Source organism: Amblyomma americanum, chromosome 1 (genome assembly GCF_052857255.1).
Source record: "Amblyomma americanum isolate KBUSLIRL-KWMA chromosome 1, ASM5285725v1, whole genome shotgun sequence".
Taxonomy (NCBI): Eukaryota; Metazoa; Arthropoda; class Arachnida; order Ixodida; family Ixodidae; genus Amblyomma; species Amblyomma americanum.
The window spans coordinates 465052095-465072367 of record NC_135497.1 but is presented as its reverse complement, the minus strand read 5'-3'; the positions used below and the strand labels follow the sequence as shown (position 1 = coordinate 465072367).

The 20273-nt window shown below is 50.6% G+C and overlaps 1 protein-coding gene and 1 pseudogene across 1 annotated transcript in view; one reads left to right on the top strand and one right to left on the bottom strand.

The window, feature by feature from the left end:
* LOC144116041 (cGMP-dependent protein kinase, isozyme 1-like) overlaps positions 1-20273 on the bottom strand; it is an 827405-nt gene that overhangs the window by 714797 nt on the left and 92335 nt on the right. The gene's annotated exons all lie outside the window — the stretch shown is intronic.
* LOC144116513 (uncharacterized) overlaps positions 7581-20273 on the top strand; it is a 70902-nt pseudogene continuing 58209 nt past the window's right edge.

The window sequence follows — 20273 nt, the reverse complement described above, 5'->3', positions numbered from 1 at the left end:
CTCCACACACTTTATCTGACTTGAGCTAGCCGGAGCACTTCAGGCTAGTAGCCGCAGCAGGACAAGAGTTGTCGTACGTTATGTCGCTACGTCCGTGAGGGCTGCCTAGTGAGGGCTGGCCGATAACCGTCGTTATCGGCTGTTCTGAGGCCCTATTTTCAGGTTCGTGCAGTTTTGAGCCTATGTAAAGGCGTCTTCATGCACGGGAACTTGTCCTGTTGTGCCACACTGTCTTAGAAGCAGAATGTTAAAGTAGCTTCATGAGGGCCATCAGGGTGCTGGAAAGTGTAGAGCCGATGATCCCGACCGAGACGCCTTTTCGGCCATGACGAAGGGTTGCGGCGGAAATTTGCCACGTGAAAGGCTGTAACTACTAGCTCATGGTGCATTAATTGCCTCGATTTCCAGAACTGTGTCTGCTGACGTCTCTTAGCAGCACTGAAGTTATTTATCATATAAGGAAGGTATTTTCTACGCACGTCATACCGGAAACGTGATTACAGATAAACGGTGCTCAATTTTTCAGCCAGGCTTTCAAACAGTTCGCGAATGATTATGGATTGCAAAGTGACATTCGTAGCCCTAGGAACCCGCAGGCAAACGAGGGGGTAGAAAGAATGATGAAAACAGTGAAAGAGCTGTTGCTAAATTCTGGTGACCTGCATCTGGCTTTGTTAGCGTACAGGTACAACGCCGAGACCCCCAGAAAAACGCCAGGAGAGCTACTCATGGGGCGCGGCTCCGCACTACCTTGCATCTGCACCCAAAGAAGTTGGAACCAAGACACCCAATCTGAAAGAAGCACGGGGCAACGACGCAGCTCTCAGGGAGAGTCAGCGGCAAACTATGATCGCCGGCATGCAGTCCGTCACGTTTTTCTGTTGGTGCCAGGTGATTCTGTTCGGGTCAAGGAGTACAGGCGAAGAGGTGTGGTTCTTCAGCGCGCAAAGTGGCCAGAAATCGGGGTCCAGATTGAACAAAAACATGCGAGCGCTAATCAAGCAAGCGCCAGGCAGAAGTTCGGATTCCAGGGACGGGGCGATTCCAGGGACCGTCTAGCCTAGACGGTCCCGAGGAGAACGGAAATTCCGTTTATAATGCACAAACTGTCCCATATAATCGGTCGCAGCCGCAGTCGGAAATCTCTTTGCTTGCGGTTAGGGATGAATATATGTCGCAAGCTCTCGTCGAAAAGTAAGAAACCCGGAACAATACGGTATACCTGAATGCCATTCATGGAGCCGCTTCCTTTGAGTAGTTGTTGTATTTTGATTTTTAAAGTGCTGCTTTAGTTTTCTCAACGGCAAAGGGATGATGTCGCATTATCACTCCTCGCGCGATAGCATATATCTTTGCTAGTGCGCGTGTACTCTTGTGATGCTAGGCGCATGCACGACGTACCTAGTGTCTGTATATACACTTGTCATGCGGCAATAATGCAGGGCTTTTTCCGTTTGGTGTTGCCCAGGGTAGCCAACGAACGAGCCTTCATCGAGATGTCGTCCTGCGAAACACCAAAACGCCCTGGCCAACCACACTTCATTTGGATTTCGACTAGGATGTCATTGTCCCGCGTTTGTTTCCTCACCCACTCTGCCCGCTTCCGGTCTCTTATCGTTACAGCTATCATTTTCTTTCCCATTTCTCGCCGCGTTACCAGGAATTTAAAAGTTGAACCCTTTTCGTTTGCCTCCACGATTCTAACCCCTAGGTTAGTGTGGAAAGGAAACCAGCGCAAAGGACCGAGACACAGAACTGGATCGGGTGAGTACCGGTAAGATCAAGCTGTTATGCACTTTCCTCTTTGGGGATATTGGTAAACTACTATACATGGCCTGAGAGAAAGGGCCAAATGTGCTCGACCCCATTCTTCTTCCAGTTATTCGTCTCTCGAGATCCGGATCAGCGCTCATTACCCGCCCTATGTAGACGCCTTTCCTTACCAGTTCAAGCGCCTCTGTACCAATTGTAAACTGCTGTTTCTTTCCGAGGCTACTAAAGATTACTGTGGTTTTCTACCACTTGAAAATTACAGGGACACCTTTATAGCATTGAAGAAGTGTAGCTTGTTGAACCAGTTGATGCATAGTTAAGGGAAAAAAACTGCAGAAAAGGACTCGTTCACAAGAAGCAGACAGAATGAAGCTGGAACACAGCAGTTGTGTTGTGGACGGGTCATTTCCTGTTGGTTTTTTTTTTTCAAGCAATCTTAGTAGCAGTATATGAGGGCTGAAATATGGTACCCACGAGCCCTCTGAGCCTCGAGTGAATGAATACCGCGGTTTGCACTTTTACTTTCGTGTCTGCGCATAACCCAAAGGCTGAGAACGAACTCGAGTCAACGCATTTGAAAAATCACGAGCGAAGAAGCATAAGTCAGTTACGGAGTAATTGCCCATGAATGGATGGATGGATGGATGGATACGGCTGAACCCTTTAAATCGGGCGGTGGCTCAAGCCACCTAGCCATGACTTATGAATTTTTACTCTTCTCTTGATTTTAGCCACCAATGAGATAACCTTCGCTTGGTTACTTCTACCCGCTTAAAATCTACTTTCCCTTCGCTCTCCTTAATCCCCAATGTCTTGGATAAATCAGCCCCGCTGCTTTCGACTGCAGGGTGAAGCCCTTTACAGAAAAGTATCAAGTGTTGAGCCGTTTCTCCTCTTCTCCGCACGCAACGCACAACGTGTCTATCTCATCGTACCTGATTCTTATGTGCCTTAGTCCGCAAAACTCCCGTCCTGGCCTCAAACAAAAAAAGAGCTTCCGCTACAATTATCATAGATATTTTATTTGGCAATTTCCTGCTTAAAAATCCTGTATGCTCCCAGTGCTGATTTGGTGAGCATCCCTGTTTTCCACAGAGCTCTCTCTGTTTCTTTAACCTTTTTTTTCACTGACAATTGCTAATTTTCCTCCCTACCTGCTGTCCAGACATTTCCTTGTCAATTTTATAGCTAGCTTTCTCCGTTTCGTATCAACCTTCATTATATGCAGGTATCTGAAAAACTTTCCTAGCCCACTGCTTTTCCCCCATTTGTCTCAATCGCTCCTCAAATGCTATCTTACTGCTAGCTTCTCTGCTCTCGAACGACGCCATCCCATATCACCCTGTACCCCTGACGTACCCATTGGCGTTCACGACGAGCGCCGCAGTGGGGCTACAAAAAGCACGGAAGCAGAGGCACCGGTAGGACCATCGTTGAGAACGCGTGGTAGGGAGCTCTTCGCAGTACCGAAATCTACCACTCATCAGAAAAAAAAGAAGCACAAACTAAAACAGTACAACGTAAAGTGCTGTTTAGCTGAAACCATCAGAAAACACGCCATAAGGCGCCTATACGTCAACCCCTATCCTCCTATCGGCGTACATATATCGTGAGGCCTTTCGCTTTCATGCCACCGAATGGAATTCATTCAGCTACGATCTCTGGAGCTACAGGCAAGCGTGAAGCCAAAATCCAGCTGTTCAAGCCACCGAAGTAGAACGGAAGCGGCTGCGTAGGCCAAAGTTCTGCCATTAGAGAAGCTGACGTGGAGGCGAAGTCTCCGCGGTTGTCGGATTATGGACCCATGGCTCGCGGGCTCCGCGGTTGCGGTCGAAGCTGCAGAGCGCAACGCCGACGTCGACAAGAACCAGTTGTGAAAGCCGTGTTAATACTTGAATACTTTATTACTTGAACGAACAAAAATTTTTTTTCAATAGGAGAAATCGCCAACAGCTGCGCTACAATAACGCATTATCGACTATCATAATCATGCCGCGAGTTCTCTTGTTATTTCGTGGAATGAGAGCCATTTTAGCACTGCCTAGCAAAGCTCTCAGTGGCGAAACCCATGCATTAAAGGCTTCCATTTTCCCTGAAAAAAAGAAAGAAAATTAAGAGCATGTCGTCTAGCACAAAAATTGGGGCTGAGCTGTGTTCAGAACAGGCTCGGAACGCTTGCTGCTAATCGCTCGGGTGAGGCTTCAGTTGGGCAAAGAATATAGGTTCGCTTCGGTTCCGGGCTGGTTCGGCTCTGGATTAGGGTTCTTTTTCGGTTCGACACCGTTTTGAAGAGTTACATACCTCCTGCCGCTATATTCCGCAGCATGGGGAGAGAGGGAACCGCTGTATATTTGGCTGCGTTGCTTTCAAAAGCCGCCCTGCTCCCACCTGACTCAATGAAGGCCTCATGAAGGCTTGCTTATGATGCATTCGAACACTCCAGACTTCTCGTGAATAGCAAAACAAAGTCCCTGGTCACCTGGGCAACTTGCGCGTAGGTCAGATGACTAGCTATTCGTGATATCCACGGGGAATTTGGAGGGTGAAGGTGCAAACAAAGAAGCTCCCGCAAGATCAACACTCAAAACAGAGCAAAGACGCAATAGTCAATCAGCCAATCACAAGAACACTCGGTGACAGTGTTGACTTACAGTAGCAACACCTAACGTTGCTCGGGTGTATTTGCTGTTTTTTGTGCGCATTTTGATAGCGCGCAGTGCGCACCAATGAAAGCACCTTCAGTCGCCTGTCCCTGGCGTTTTGTGTCTATCGTCCTGGTTTATTTCGCGCTGTGAAGTACGCATCAGCGTCCACAAGCGGACGGGAAAACTGGCGCGATAATTTTATCCTCGCCTGGTAAGCGATACCTTCAATTGTCGGTCTCGACCGCACTCATAGAGGCCCTGTGGAGGCAGCAAATGTAGTCCCTTGGTTCCACGGGGGTCGGTCATCTCGCCAGGTCGAGGTCCAAGAGGTCCCGTCGCGAAAGGTTGCCACTGTGAAGTCACGAGGAAGGACGTCTTCGAGGAAGAGGAGCTTACAAGTGGTCTATTTTACACATTTACAGGATTACATAAAGTGCGTTAGCAAGACAAGCAGAAATGAGAAGCTCGTGTCACACATGCCATCCGGCTCCTAAAATAGGGTCGGTCATCCCCATTTCACAAAGTTTTTAACAAAGTCATGTTTTTAGAGTTTTTTCTTTTATCGCTTTTATGACCCTACTCATCTTTCTGACGTTTCCTGCAGCTGATAGGTGGTGTGACGGTGAAACTATATATTATGTGTTTCTTTCAATAAAAAATCAGTTGTCAGTAGCGCGTTGTCTTGTCCACCTTTCTTGTGATTGTTTCTTATTTTTGCGCTAACATTTGTACATAAAACTATGCACCAACTAGCCCCACAACAAGTGTTACCTGAGTACCATACCCCTAGCCGGGAACTTTCGCTACATCATCTAAGTCTATTCAAGTGGTCATTCGGGTGTCCAAGGGAGCCGCCCACCGTAGGAGGTGGCACCGTTGCCCTCTCGATGCTCTTCCGGTAGCGCTAACGGACATACAGCAGTATGGATAGTCGGCCCTGGAGGCATCGGTCGTTGACTACGATTAACTAGAAGCACCGCGCCCCTTCCACCCATGCACTTCGTGGAGGTGGAAGGGGATGACAACCGCTGCACCATACGGGGGAGAAGGCCTTTGGCCATAGAGGCAATTAGCCCGGAGTGGTCCCGCAACGGACTGTCTGCCTCGCCAAAGCTGCTAGTAGGTGAAACCTTTTTCCTGCAGTCAAAGGAAGACTCTTCTGCTGATGACGCCCTCGCCGTGGCGACGCTCAAGGATGTTGACTCCAGGTTGGCGCCTCTTTGAAGCTGGTCTGTTAACAGCTCATGGAAGGTAAAACGCGAAAATTTCTCCGCGGTTGGCGGTCTCCGTTCTTAACACGGGTTCAGTGCAGCTTGAAGTACTTGAAATTGGCACGGCGCTGGCAGGCGCAGGTGAAGACAGGTACGCAGCTTGTAACAACCAGCAGTGGTAAAAACCTTTACACTGTACAGTTTTGTCACCTACACTCCAGAGTGATGCCCCGATAGACCGGAGATCTACCGCTGCGGGCACCATCAGCTATTGCTCAGCAGTGCGGGGAGACAGGAATTTGCGTAGTTTTGCATCATCGCTTCGAACCCAGCACGTGAAAAAAAGCAGCAACATCAGGATAACAGACAAGAAATTTTAAGCCCTGCTATTGGTAAGAGATGGACCCCTCCTTTTCGTTTGTACTTCCTTTTATCAGAATCTGTTAGTTTATTTGCAGGGGTTAATATTTTCTGGTCCGTTACCCTGATGTTGCTGCGTTTTTCCACGTGCTGGGTTTGGAGCGATAATGCGATGAGTCTCATGCTTGATCTGAATGTTTAAATATGGCACTTTTCCGTGTAATAAACAGTTGGTAGTGTGCGCATGTGGTGTCCCTTTCTTCTTGGTGTCCTTGTTGCGCCACCGTCCATTTCATCATGCACCAACTCTCCCCTCAGGCAATTGTTCTGCGTTGTTTTCTTCATCATCATTCGTTTCTGCGCAATCACAACTTGAGTATTGTGCAATATCAGCTTGGAGAGAAGCGACTACAATCGTCTCATCCGCGCGTTAACAAGACTTCACGAAGATTGCGCCGTTTTACAATACCGCGCACGCGGTTGGATGCAATTTTTTAGACCGACAAGCTGACGCGGCCCTTTACACGTACATATCTAAATTATACAGACGCATTTGTACTTCTTCCAATTCTTCATTTCGTTATATATTTTCTTCATTCCCCGATATTCAAGCAAAGTTGAGCAAATGATACAATCAAACTCCTTCGCAAGCCACAGCCGTACTCGGTAACAGAAATGCAGGAACAGTGGGAAAAACCGTGACACCTGAGCGTCTTCTGGTCCGCGTTCTGGGTTGGAGGTTTGTTTTCGGAATGCTAGACAACGGCGACCAGGCAACGCGACTCGCTACCGCGTGGCCATGGGTGTCTCGGAAATTTCGTGGGCGGACCCCCTATAGGTCGGAAATCGCGTCCAGAAAATGGAAGAAAACAGAAAGCAAGAACGAAAGAAAGCGAGGCCCCAAAACGCAGCTCGAACGGAAGGAAATGCCATAGCCGGATATTGTGGTTGGAAAACCAGCGCAGAATTTGAATACTCACAATGACAGCAGTACAAGGAAGAGATAAGTGGGAAAAAGAGGAGGAGAAAATGCCGGACAATAAAGCGAACCATCCCAAGAGGTACGCAGAAGAAAATGAAAAAATTCAGAGGGGCCCTTTGTCGACTTAAAGGGCGGTGAGGCGAAAGCCTTTAGCGCGGTGTTGCTGTTTGTGTCACGGATGTGTGGTTAAGATGTTGATTAAATACGCAATTGTTTGTGAATCCGAAATTCTGCAGACACTGTAGAGCGTTTGGAAGGCATCCGTCTGGTTCGACGCCTTTCCGCAAACACTTTCCAACGTCCTAGGCAAGGAGAACTAGATATCAGCTGGCACAAAGTAGCATAGTTCTGAATGGGTGTGTGTTGAAATGTTTCTAGCTTCTAGCTGGAAACAGCGCATCGGCCGTTGGCCGAGGTCTCCCGACATCTAAAGTTGCCACGGACTCGTACAAAGTTGTCCTCCCTCGACTACTTACCCGTAATGTTGTCCTCAACACTGTCTTTCCGCATGCTGACCTCAAGGGTCGCCTATACCGTGCTCCTGACTTCCGAGACGCGCTTGCGCAGATTGTGAACCTCCGTGAGATTCTGTGTATAGGCCAGTACCAAATGAGCCACGCTTCGATGGTTACCTGCGAGAGCAGTTCCTCAAAACAGAAGCTTATTGACAAAGCAGAGTTCCGCGTTAAAAGTAAAAAGTATATCGAGTTTCACCCGGACACCAAAAATGTGAAGCTTACGATTCTTTGGCTTCCGCGCTATATGAAACACCGGAGGATTGTGGAACCTTCGGAGCCTTTTGGAACTGTACAAACTATCGAGCGTGAGAAGTGGCGGTGCTCCGGAATGGAGGACCTGGAAACAGCGAACCGTGAAATCTCGCTCACGCTCAAGAACGGAGTGTCAGCAAGTACAATACCTCACACGCTCAACGTTTTCGGGGTACAAGCTTTAGTTGTGATCCCAGGGAGGCCTCCGCTGTGTCTGCGTTGTAACCGTGTGGGCCATGTACGGCGTGTCAGTGTCGCACGCCTCGATGCGCCCAGTGTCGACGCTTTGGGCACAGAGTAGACAATTGTGTTATGAGTTATGCTGACAGGTTACGCCAAGGCAACTCGGCAGATGAAGATGAAGTGGTGTCAGAGCACATTATGAATGTGTCGGATGTTGTGGAAGCGTCGGGTGAACTGAGTCCCGAGCTCCAAACAGAATATAGACCAAAGGCTTCTGCACCGAATAACAGCAAGGGTCCATCTGCAAGTACGGACAAACAGGAATCCCCGTCTCCAGACCCAAAGCCACCGGACCCGGGTCTGCCCGGATCTGCTACATTGAGTCCTGTGCTTGCTGCTCAGGAGCCACCTGTCACCCAACGAACACGAGTGCAGAACGCCCCTGCTGTAGAGTCAGTGGAGGCGCTTCAGCCTGTGAATGTGCCACATGCCTTCTATGCCGGCGATGCCCCTTCGTCACCGGAGTGCAGCAGTGCATCGCCAGAAGTATCAGTTTCTAGTGTGTTCGGTGCCCCGTCGGCTGTCAGCGTGGTTGCGAGTGACGTGGCCCACTCGGCTTTATGGGCCGAAGCCTTGGCTGTCTCAGAAGAGGCGATGGACAACAGCGAACTTTTGAAGCGTCCTGAAGATGATGAGGTGTGTGTCGATGGCGATGTGCAGAAGGCATCTGGTGTGGTTGCATTCGGAAGGGTCACCTCAAAACGCAGGGCGATGTCTGCCCTACAGGGCGCCGAATTGCAGGCCGGCCATCCAAGTACAAGATATGGCCTTCAATAAGACAAGCACCAAAAATGGCGGGCGTCACAGCATTTCAGATCGCTGACCTTAACATTAGGGGTTTGCGTAATCGTCGAAGTGAACATCAGTTACGACATCTTTTAAACAAATGGGGTGTGAGTGTGGCAGCCATCCAGGAAACCAAGCTGTCCTCTGATGAGGAGGCTGAAGCTGCTGTCGAGCGTTTTTTGTCATCGTTAGCCACGCGAGAGGCTTATCAGGTGGGTGCATGCTATTCCTGGCCAACACACTGGGGATTACTGCCGTGTCATATAGCACAGATGATGACGGGCGACTTATCTGCTGTGACCTCGCAATTTCGGGTGTACAGTGGCGAATTGTTTCTGTTTATGCCCGTGTAAATGAGAGTGAGAGAAGGCTATTTTTCCTCTCATTAGTAGACCATTTGTCCACGGACCGTAAAATTTTGCTGTTGGGTAATTACAATTGTGTTTGTTGGGATGAAGTCCGAGCAGCGTTAAGTAAGCGATATGACCCTAGTGCTGCTTTACTGACTGATTTGGCATGCGAATACAACCTGGTGAATGTTGGGCAAGATAAACGACATAACATCCATTTCACTCATTTACAGTGCTCCTCTAGTGCTCGGCTTGACAGGATTTACGTTTCAGCAGACATGTTATCCAGCATTTTTGGCTACTGGGTGCGGCCCATATTCTTCAGTGATCACTGCATGGTGTCTCTTCAGATAGGGAGGTACAGTCGGCGCATACTCCATCCTCGATGGGAGCTGTGGAAGCTGAATAGCTGCCTGCTCTCAGATGAAATCTTCAAACGTCCTGTATTCAATTGTTTGAAGGACGCGTGTTCACGCGGTGACCACTCAGTTTTGCAAAAGTGGGACATATTTAAACAAGAGACAAAAAACTTTGCTATTGAAGCCTCAGCGCGAAACACGGGATGCGTAAAAGTGCATGGAGCAATGCATCGACAGCGATTTCCCGCGCAATCGATTTGTGAAGGCGGGGCGCCGCCAGGTTGCGTAAAAAAAAGATCTGCAATTAAAAATTTAGAATAAAAAAATATTGGAAATTGTGTCACGCGCGTGAACACTGGCGCTACAGGTTTTCTCGTTTTTCTGTCAGCACACAACGCCCCAGGAATTAGCATAACAAGGTGCGTTTTCCCGCAATTTTCTTCGTCCCAGTGACTCTGCCGCAGACACCCTCCACTGCTTGAAGCTGCAGTGTTTGTCATGGGCCTCTGCGCAAGGCGGCATCTGCACAAAGCGAGCTTAGGCGTTCTCGCACTATGCAAATGAGCACGGGAAAGACATGCTTCGGCTTTCGCAAGTCTTGGCTAGGACGGCGCAGTCCTCTGGCCCGTGTTCTTACTGCCGGTCTCCTTTCGATGCATTTTTTAATTTACATTTCTTTATAACAATTATTTTTTTTACTTCACAGTGTGCGCATTGTGCGGACTTATACATAATCTCAGTGGTCAGCGGTCGTTTTCTAAGCTAGGAGGTGTTTTTTTTATTCACCACCGCATCTCGTTGTCCCAATATTACAAGGCGCCATAACAGCGCAGCTCCAAATTATTTCAAATTGACTTAACTGTAGTGGGGGATTATTTCGAGTTATTTAATCTAAATTATTTCATCTATTGGTACTGTAATAAGGAACGTCTTGCAAAGCACAGCGTCGCGAACAACCAGCGGTACAGTCCAGGCACAGACCAGAGGCAGCGGTCTGTCCCGAGCAGGCACCAAGGACGGAGTGTTCGGCGCTCGAGCTTCGGAGCGTTCGGCGCTTCTCGTCGTCTTCTTCATTAAGCGCCAGCCTCTGAAGACTCCAAAGCTGAAGGCCAGTCTTAAAATTCCCCCCGGACGAAACGACGCTATCCTAGAGGCCTAGGGCGATTTGACGACGGCGGGGTCGTAGTATGGTTTGAGGCGGGTCGTGTGGACAATGGCGCGATCTCGGCGACGATGATCAGGGGATAGCGTAAGGGGTTCGATGAGGTAATTGACGCGAGATGTCTGCTGAAGAACACGGTAGGGTCCCTGGTACTTTCTAGCAAGTTTGGAGGAAAGGCCGAGACCTGAGGAGGATACCCAGAGCCAGTCCAAAGAGTCAGGAAGGTAAGCGGGAGGAAGTGCAGGGGGATCACGGGTGCTTTTCTGCTGCTGCTGGGCGTGAGAAGTGAAGGACCGGGCAAACTCTTGGCATTCTTCGGCATAAGTTGCGACTTGAGAAAGAGTTGTACATTCGGAAGCATCAGGGCGGTAAGATAGAATGGTGTCCATTTGCAAGAAGGCTCACGGCCGTACAGGAGAAAGTACGGAGAGAGTCCGGTGGTGGCTTGAGCAGCGAAGTTATAAGCGTATGTGACAAAAGGGAGAACGCGGTCCCAGTTACAATGGTCGGAAGCAACATACATGGCCAGCATGTCACCGAGGGTGCGGTTAAAACGCTCAACCATGCCATTTGTCTGGGGATGGTTGGCGGAGCTGGTGCAGTGAACGATGTTGCATTCCTGAAGGAGAGCTTCCACAACTTCAGAGAGGAAGGCCGGGCCTCTATCACTGATCAGCTCTTTGGGCGCGCCATGGCGAAGAATGATGCGATGGAGAATGAAGAATGCAATGTCGTGGGCTGTAGCGGATGGTAAAGGCGACGTTTCAGCGTAGCGTGTAAGGTGGTCGATGGCAGCGATGATCCAGCGGTTCCCGGTTGATGTGGTGGGAAGAGGGCCGTAGAGGTCGATGCCAACACGCTCGAAGGGCTGCGCTATGCAAGGCAGCGGCTGCATAGGAGCGGTGGGTCGGCGAGGTGGATGTTTTCTCGCTGGCATGCGGTGCAGGACTCAATTAACTGGCGGACATAACGGGCCATCCCATGCCAGCAGTACCACTGTCGTAGACGGGTGAAGGTCTTCAAGAATCCAGCATGGGCACATTGGGGATCATCGTGGTAGGGAGCGCAAATGAAGGTGCGGAGATCTGTCGGAATGACGAGAAGCCACTTGCAACCATCCGGGAGGTAGTTGCAGCGGTAAAGAAGCTCGTCTCGGATGGAGAAATGGTGGGACTGACGACGGAGAGCACGGGAAGGAGGTCGAGACGATTGGCCAGATAAGACATCTAAGATGCAAGTGATCCATGGGTCTTTGCGTTGCACGGAAGCCATATCAGCGGACTCAAACGTCAAAGAAGGCAGGGCGGATATACAAGGCACTGCCTCGGATGGATGGTACAGGAGAACGTGAGAAGGCATCAGCATCGGCATGTTTGCGGCCGGAACGATAGATAACGCGAACGTCGTACTCGTGGAGTCGCAGAGCCCAGCGCGCAAGTCGACCAGAGGGATCGTTCAAAGAGGACAATCAGCAGAGGGCGTGGTGATCGGTGACAACGTCAAAAGGGCGCCCGTACATGTAGGGGCGAAATTTGACAATCGCCCAAAGGATGGCTAAACACTCGTTCTCGGTGGCAGAATAGTTGGCTTCAGCTTTCGTGAGTGTCCGGCTAGCGTAAGCGACAACGTATTCGTCAAAGCCTTGCTTGCGCTGAGCAAGTACTGCCCCGAGGCCGATGCCGCTGGCATCGGTGTGGAGTTCCGTCGGATAACGAGGGTCGAAGTGACGAAGAATTGTTGGAGTGGTCAGGAGGCGACGGAGTGTCGTAAACGCTTCATCACAGGCTGACGACCAGGCCGAAAGGTCGTGGCTGGAAAGGAGCTCGGTAGGGGGGTCGAGGATAGTGGTGAAATTGCGGACAAAGCGGCGGAAGTAGGAGCAGAGGCCGACGAAGCTGCGGAGGTCTTTTACAAAAGTGGGCTTCGGAAATTCGGCCACAGCTCGCAACTTGGCCAGGTCCGAGAGAACGCCATCCTTCGACACGACATGTCCGAGAATAGTGAGCTGCCGAGCTCCGAAGCGGCACTTTTTCAAATTGAGTTGGAGGCCAGCGTCGGACAGGCAGCGAGGAACAGTCTCAAGGCACTGGTGGTGAGACGAAAAGTCTGGGGAAAAGATCACAACGTCGTCTAGGTAACAAAGGCATGTGTGCCAGTTGAGCCCTTGGAGTATGTTGTCTTTCATGTGCTCGAATGTGGCGGGTGCGTTGGAGAGGCCGAAGGGCATGACATTAAATTTCCCCTACGAACACGGTAATAATATTGGCAGGCACAGAAACAAGTCTTGAGTGAGCCGCTGGTGACACAATTCTTACCTCCGGAACTGCGGCCGTTAGCTTTCCGCGTGGACGGCGGGTTGGCGGCGGAGCATCGGAGAATAGGAACGGCGGCCAGGAGACGGCGAGCGGTGGGAGCGGGGATGGTAACTAGGAGAAGAAGTATCCGGAGGCGGGAGGGAAGAAGAGGAAGACGACGCTGGTCGATCTGTTGTCACCTCAGCTCAGTAATTGCGCCTTGTTTTCTAGTTATTAACTAGGTTATTTCCATCCTTGGAAGACGGCTGCGTCTTTAAGACGGTACTGTCTCTACGGGAAGGGTACGGCAGCTCCGGCGCCGATATCCTTAAAGGGACAGCGCCATCCGAAGGAGCCCAGTGGGGCGGAGGCGGCCATGGCATCACATGGCGGGGATCTGCCAGTCATCAGGGACGTCCGGCAGTGCAGTGCGTCATCATCGCTCAGTGGGGACGACTCAACTATCGTCGCCTCTGACGAGGAAGTGGCTGACATGGCGGAAATGGACAACAATAGCTTCAAAGTGGTGAGTCATCGGAAGCACCGGACAGTCGGCATCCCAGTGATAGTTCAGCCAAAAGAGGAAGGTGCTGACTTCAGAGAGTGGAACCCTATCAGGCTGTTCGATGATATTAAAGTACTACTGGGATCTGCTCCGATTCGCAGTCGCTTCACAACGCAAGGGGCTCTTCATATAGATATCTCAACGGAAGAGCAAGTAGACATTCTTCTGCGGTGCTATCAGATCGGTGGCATACGAGTTCAAGCCCGGTTGCCACACTCCTACATGACTAACACATGTGTTATAAGGGGAGTACCAGTGTGGTATTCGGAAAGTGCCCTTCTTGACTACTTGAAACCGCAAGGAGTTCTGCACGTGCGACGGTTAATGCGCCGGGTGGAGCCTGGAGAACAACAATGGGCAGCGAAGCCTACAAACTCTATTGTGCTAACGTTTGCTCCCAACACCGAGCGCCCTGGAATAATTGACCTTGGTTTCACCAAACATGCAGTCCACGAGTTCGTTGAAACTCCTCCCCGGTGCTTCAGGTGCCAACGCTTTGGACATGTAGCGAGAGTTTGCAACAAAGATCAACGTTGCAAGCGGTGTGGTGGTGGCCATGATTACAAAGAGTGCAAGGCAGATTTTGCTTGCGCTAATTGTGGAGGTGACCATCCAGCGAGTTTCAGTGGCTGCACATTCCGTGTAAGCGCCTTACACCGTCGCAAGTCCTTCATTAGTGGCCCCAAACCACAACCTACTGAGAAGCCGATACATGGAAGTGTAGAGTTCCCTGCGCTCGAGTCGGCAGCTCGGGACGTGGTAGCAAGCGACGTCGCTGCACGACCTGATCCGAGCAAGTCGGAAACGGCCTCCGAGGGTGAGCTGGCTGTTCGGTCTGCTTCTGCAAAAAGTGTCCATGTTCCTCAGCGACCAGATTACAGCAAGACTCGACCACATGGAGGACATCCCCTTGCCTTAAAAGAGATGCAGACACCAGCTACCGTGGCCAAGAGTGGGTCCCAGTCCCCGTCTTTTGTCGAAGTGGTGCGCCAGTGCGTGCAGCAAAATAAGGAGCTCAAAAGCCGGAATCTCTTCGACCTTCTACGCGTTTTGTTTGATGTCCTGCGTTCATATAGCCAAGCGATGCAGCCTGGCACTTTGAAGAACTTTATACAGCTGGTGCTTTCCTTTGAGACCTTGATCACCGCCTTCGCAGAGAACTTCGACTCCTAGATGGCTAGTTTTCTTCAACCTGTTGCAACTAAAAACTCTGGAAAAGTGCCGTTTATCATGCAATGGAACTGCGCTGGGATTATAAGTCGATTAGCAGAACTAAAATTGTTCTTGAAAGAGACCTGTGTTCCAGTACTGCCCCTCTCGGAGGCTGGCTTGCCAAGCTTTGCCGGGATACGTCGCCCACAAGAATTGCAGCATAAAGTCTTTTCCCGCAGGAAGTGCCGCCCTTTACATACGAAGGGAGATTCCTCATGTGGCTTTGAACGTCGCCGATCTTTGCACCGACAGTATTGAGGTAGTGGCTATGAGGATTCTGCTCGCTTTCCGAACTCTGTCCATTGCATCAGTATACGTGTCCCCGCGGAAGAAGGTCGATATGGCTTTGTTCCTCCAGAAACTTTGTGACCGCTGCCCAGCACCCAAAATCATCTGCGGTGACTTCAACGCCCACCACCCTGCCTGGGGTGACAGGAACACAGATCCTCGCGGACGCCAACTTGTAGAAGTCATCGACAGTTTGGACCTGTGCGTGGCCAATGACGGAAGTCCCACTTTCTTTCGGCCTCCAACCTCACCCACATCTATAGACCTAACCTTACATTCACTTGACGTCCGTGTGCAGTGGTCAACTAGAGCTGATCGAATGGGAAGTGATCACTACCCGATATTTGTGTTTACTTACGACTTCCATCTGCGTGGTCCTAAAATTTGCCATGTTGTTAATTGGGACAAATACAGGGAGCACTTAGCCTGTGTTTCCGGTGATGTGACAGACAAAATGATTTATGCTAAGATGGCTGCTACCACGGCGCTCAAGCTACCTGATCATTTTCCGACTCCGGATTTAAAACTCAGGAACATCTGCGCAGCGCGCAGAAGGGCGGAGCAACAACTGTTGCGGAAGAAGGACGAGAGAGCCTTGAAGACAACTTTCAACAGGCTCAACTCTGCCATTAGACGTCATGCGAACAAGCTCTGTAGGTCCCAGTGGGCATCCTTTTGCGCTAGTTTGACTGTTTTCTCACCGATAACGAGAATTTGGCGTGTCGTTGGTAGTCTTGCTGGTGGCTCTCGTCCGAGTAAACCTTTAGAGGCGCTTGCATTGGCACGCAGAAACATCTCGTGTGCTTGGCAGAGGAATTTGCGGATGCATTTGTAAATTCCAGACCAGGCATTCATCCCTGCGCTCTGCCTGCTACGTCTCCGTCTGTTATGGACGCCCCGTTCACACTTCGAGAACTACAGACAGCGCTCCGCAGCCTGCGGCGTCGCTGTGCACCAGGTCCTGATGGCATTACCAATCAAATGTTACAGAACCTGCCTCTGGAACACCGGAAGACGCTCCTAACCTATCTCAATCGAGTGTGGGAGTCTGGTGACGTTCCCCCTTCATAGAAGGTGGCTTGTGTAGTCCCACTGCTGAAGGCCAGCAAAGAGATGACAGACGCGGCCTCGTATCGTCCTGTATCGCTGACGTCGTGTGTGGCTAAGCTCATGGAGAAGATGGCAAGTAAGCGTTTGTCTTGGTGGCTTGAGGATAGAAGGGCACTACCAACATGCATGACTGGATTCCGCACAGGTTTAAGCGCGCAAGATAGCGTCCTGGACTTGATAAGCCACATTGAACATAAGAGTGCTTTTGGACTTTCAAAACTAGCTATTTTCCTAGACGTATCAAAGGCTTATGATAGCGTCCTCCAGAGCTCAATACTGAATAGTCTGCAGGTCATAGGCGTACAGGGCTATCTTCTGCGATTCATTCACTCATTTCTCAGTGATCGTAAATTTCGAGTGCGGTTTGGCAGTACAATGAGCTCCGAAAGAGCGGTATCGAGAGGGGTACCTCAGGGTAGTGTCCTGTCCCCAACGCTCTTTAATGTTGTCATGGCTGGTCTTCCCGCAAAAGTGCAAAAACATTGTAGGCATGTCCATATGTCGATATATGCAGACGACATTTGTCTTTGGTTAACCGGATATCAACACAAACGCTTAGCTCTATTAGCACGACAGGCCGTGCTATCAGTTAAAAGTTACCTTCAAGGTGTTGGGTTGACTCTCTCGGTGGAAAAATCTGGCTTCGTCCTGTTTCCAGGTAGGGGACGACGGTATGCGCTGCTGAGCATAGACCTTGATCAGTCTTGCCTTCGTCAGGTTAACCACATACGTTTTTTTGGGCGTCACTATTGACTCACGACTACAGTGGCGACGAGCTGTGGACTCGATTGTGGCTTCACTATCTTCGCGTCTCAATGTGCTTCGTAGAGTTGCTAGTGAGCAATGGGGAAACCATCCTGCTTCAATGATCAGGCTTCACGATGCCCTGGTGACAAGTCGCATAATGTACCAGCTCCCTTTAATTTCCACCTCGGTATCGCAGCTGGAACGCCTTGAGGTTTTGTACAGAATGGGACTAAGGAGGGCTCTCGGCGTTCCGCAGGTTGCTCCAAATAATGCAGTACTGTATGAGTCACAATCGAAACCTCTTCGGCTAGCCGCTTTACAAAGACTTTTGCTGCAAATTGGCCGCCTCAGAGAGAGTGTTGCCGGGAGAGCGCTTCTACAGCGCCTTCGAAAGAGATCTGAGTCCCGGGCGTACTTGGCTTTAAATACTCTTCGTTCTCTGGGTCTCGACCTTCGAGATCGACCTAAGATGTTGAAGCCACCTTGGTCCTTTCCGAGCCTCGATTGTTCCTTGACAATTCCCCACGTTCGCGCTAAGCGGAATTCACCTTTAGCGGCAATGCGTTCGCTCGCACTGGAACATCTTGAGACCGAATATGCCAGTCATCTTCAAATTTTTACAGACGGCTCTGTGGACAAGGTCAGAGGATCTACTGCAGCTGCTTTTCATATTCCGTCTTTCAAGTATGATTGGCCTGTTCGTTTTACTAAAGTCGTGTCCTCCACAATGGCCGAAAGCGTTGCCATTGAGGCAGCTCTCAAGAAGCTACGGTGTTGTACGCCTCAACCTACTGTCATAATTACGGATTCAAAATCTGCCCTTCAAAGGTTAGAGTACGGTTTCCCCACTGATGCCTTGAGTCTCAGATCCCTACGTTTGGTGCAGAATCTACATAGCAAAAGCTTCTCTATACGTTTTCAATGGGTGCCCTCGCACATAGGTGTCTTAGGCAACGAGATAGCAGACAACCTCGCCCATACAGCTCTCTCCGGGATTCCAGTACATGGAGTCCCTCATGAAGTCAAGCAAATGTTCAGAGATGTGGTGTTGTGCCACTTCAGTTCTTTGTGGAGCTCTCCTCATCAGGCATGTGTGACCAAAGGTCTCAAAAGGTACCAAGCCACTTTGCTGCACCGCGTTCGCACGGATTCTGCTCGTACGCCGGCGTGGATGTATAAGACTGGCCTAGCGTTGTCACCATTGTGTTCAACGTGTGGTGTGTGTGGTGACAAAGAACATTACCTCTTGTGCTGTACTTTGTACAACGTGGAAGGGGCTGTGTTATTCGGATCCCTCAAGAAGGCAGGAGTTCCTCACAGTTCTCTTCAGGACATTGTTTTCCCGCGCGGGAGCCAGTCGAGTAGAAGGGATGCTTCTCGCCTTCTTCTACTTTACCTGCACGACACGGATTTGGCCTCCACATGGTGACCTCAGGAGTGTCTATTTGGGTTTTTGCGGACAGTTTTTCTGTGATTTCTATTTAAGTGTCGCTACGGTGGAGCAATTGCCGGCAGCAACTGCAAGGCTAATCCCACCGGTAGTTTACAACCACTCAACTCAACTCCGGAGGCGGCTCGTGTGACACAGGCGAGGACGGCGGCGGAAGGTCGTTCGTCGGCTCACGCCTATAATGGTAGGGACGGTGGTCACGACTGCGACACAAACGAGCCATGTGGCCACCGACACCACAGGCGTAGCAAATAGGGCGGTTGTCTTGTGTGCGCCAAGGGTTGAGTGGCTGCGGCAGTGATCGGGAGCGGGCAACCGGACGGTAAGGTGGGGTTGCAAGTCGCTGGGGTTCTAACTGCCGGGTAGGTGGCCTGTAGACAGGGGCCGCGACCGCAATCAGGGGTGGCTGAGGAGGAGTTGGCAGGACTTCAGCGACCTGCTCCTCGATAACACGCTGTAGGTTGGGAGTGAGCGACGGCGCAGGCGTAGGCGGGCAGGTAGACAAAGATAGCTGGCATGCGACTTCCTCACGTACAAACTGCTGGATGCGCTGGAGGAGCGACGGTTGGTCCGGAGCACCGTCCCATGGGAGAGCCAAGCTGGAAAGTGTGGCCTCCTGAATGCCTGCACGACGGGTAGAAAGGCGCTGTTTGCGCAGCTCAGCGAAGCTTTGGCAGTAGCCGATGACACCAGATACAATCTGGGGATCTTTGGCGAAGAGCATCTGGAAGGCATCATCCTCAAAGCCTTTCATAATATGTCTGATCTTGGCGGCCTCGCTCATAAAAGGGTTGACACGCTTGCAAAGGTCAACGACATCTTCTATATAACTGGTGAAGTTTTAACCGGTTTGCTGGGCGCGACTACGTCGCTGAAATAAAAGTTAACATTGGTGAACTTGACGCTATCTTCCCGCTTATTGTATGCGCTGACGCGTTCATAGGAGGCCAACCAATCCTCCACATCCGTGTCATCTGTGCCGCTGAAGATGGTCGGGTCACGCTGCCGCGCTGCGCCGGAACAGAAGACAGCCGACGGAAGCGGTGAAGCGGTTTGGGTGACGGTCTCAGGCATTGCAGAGGCGGTAGGCAATGCGCGGGTGCGAAGCTCCAGGGCGAGCGGATCTTTGGCACCTCCACCACTTGTAATAAAGAACGTCTTGCAAAACACAGCGTCGCGAACAACCAGCGGTACAGTCCAGCACAGACCAGAGGCAGCGGTCCGTCCCGAACACGCACGAAGGACGGAGCGTTAGGCGCTTCTCGTCGTCTTTTTCGTTAAGCGCCAGCCTCTGAAGACTCCAAAGCCGAAGGCCAGTCTTACAGTACATTTTGCATGTCAGAATGGATTGTGCCTGGTTCGCATCCACCACTTTAGCATCCGTCACAGCTTCGTGATAGCACTCGTGACAAACCAAACTGTTCAGAAAATCGTTCTTTCTACATACCATGCGCCATATGTTCTGAATTTGGCGTCATATGTTCTTGAATGCGCTGCTGTTTGAATGCGCGTTCAGCAAAGATTGTAACCGCTCCTGCCTGGGAAGCGGCGCTGCCTGCAGTGTTTTTCAATAAATTAATAATTTTCTGACATCAGCTGCCCCTCAGTGGTAGCAAACTGTAAGGAAGCGATCCAAACATCTGGAACATTAACACAGCTTCACACTGCGCTAGCTGATGGCCCTGTTAGGAAAACAAGGATATTTTGCACAGCGGCCGCTATCACCAATGCGTCCTCGTCCACGCCGACACGTTCTGTCCAAAAGGTCCGTGTGTCTCATTTAGCTCCGTTTCATCGCTCTAGTTTCTGTTTTGAGGAGTGTGTTCCTACTGCTACCTTAGTCGTGATTGTTTCGTCTGTGAAAATTCGGGCGCAGTGTTTTTAGAACGGCAATCTGTAAGTGGAATTGTGCAAGTACGCTTGAAAAAGCCACACCACCATTATCATTCGAACGTTCATGTGACAA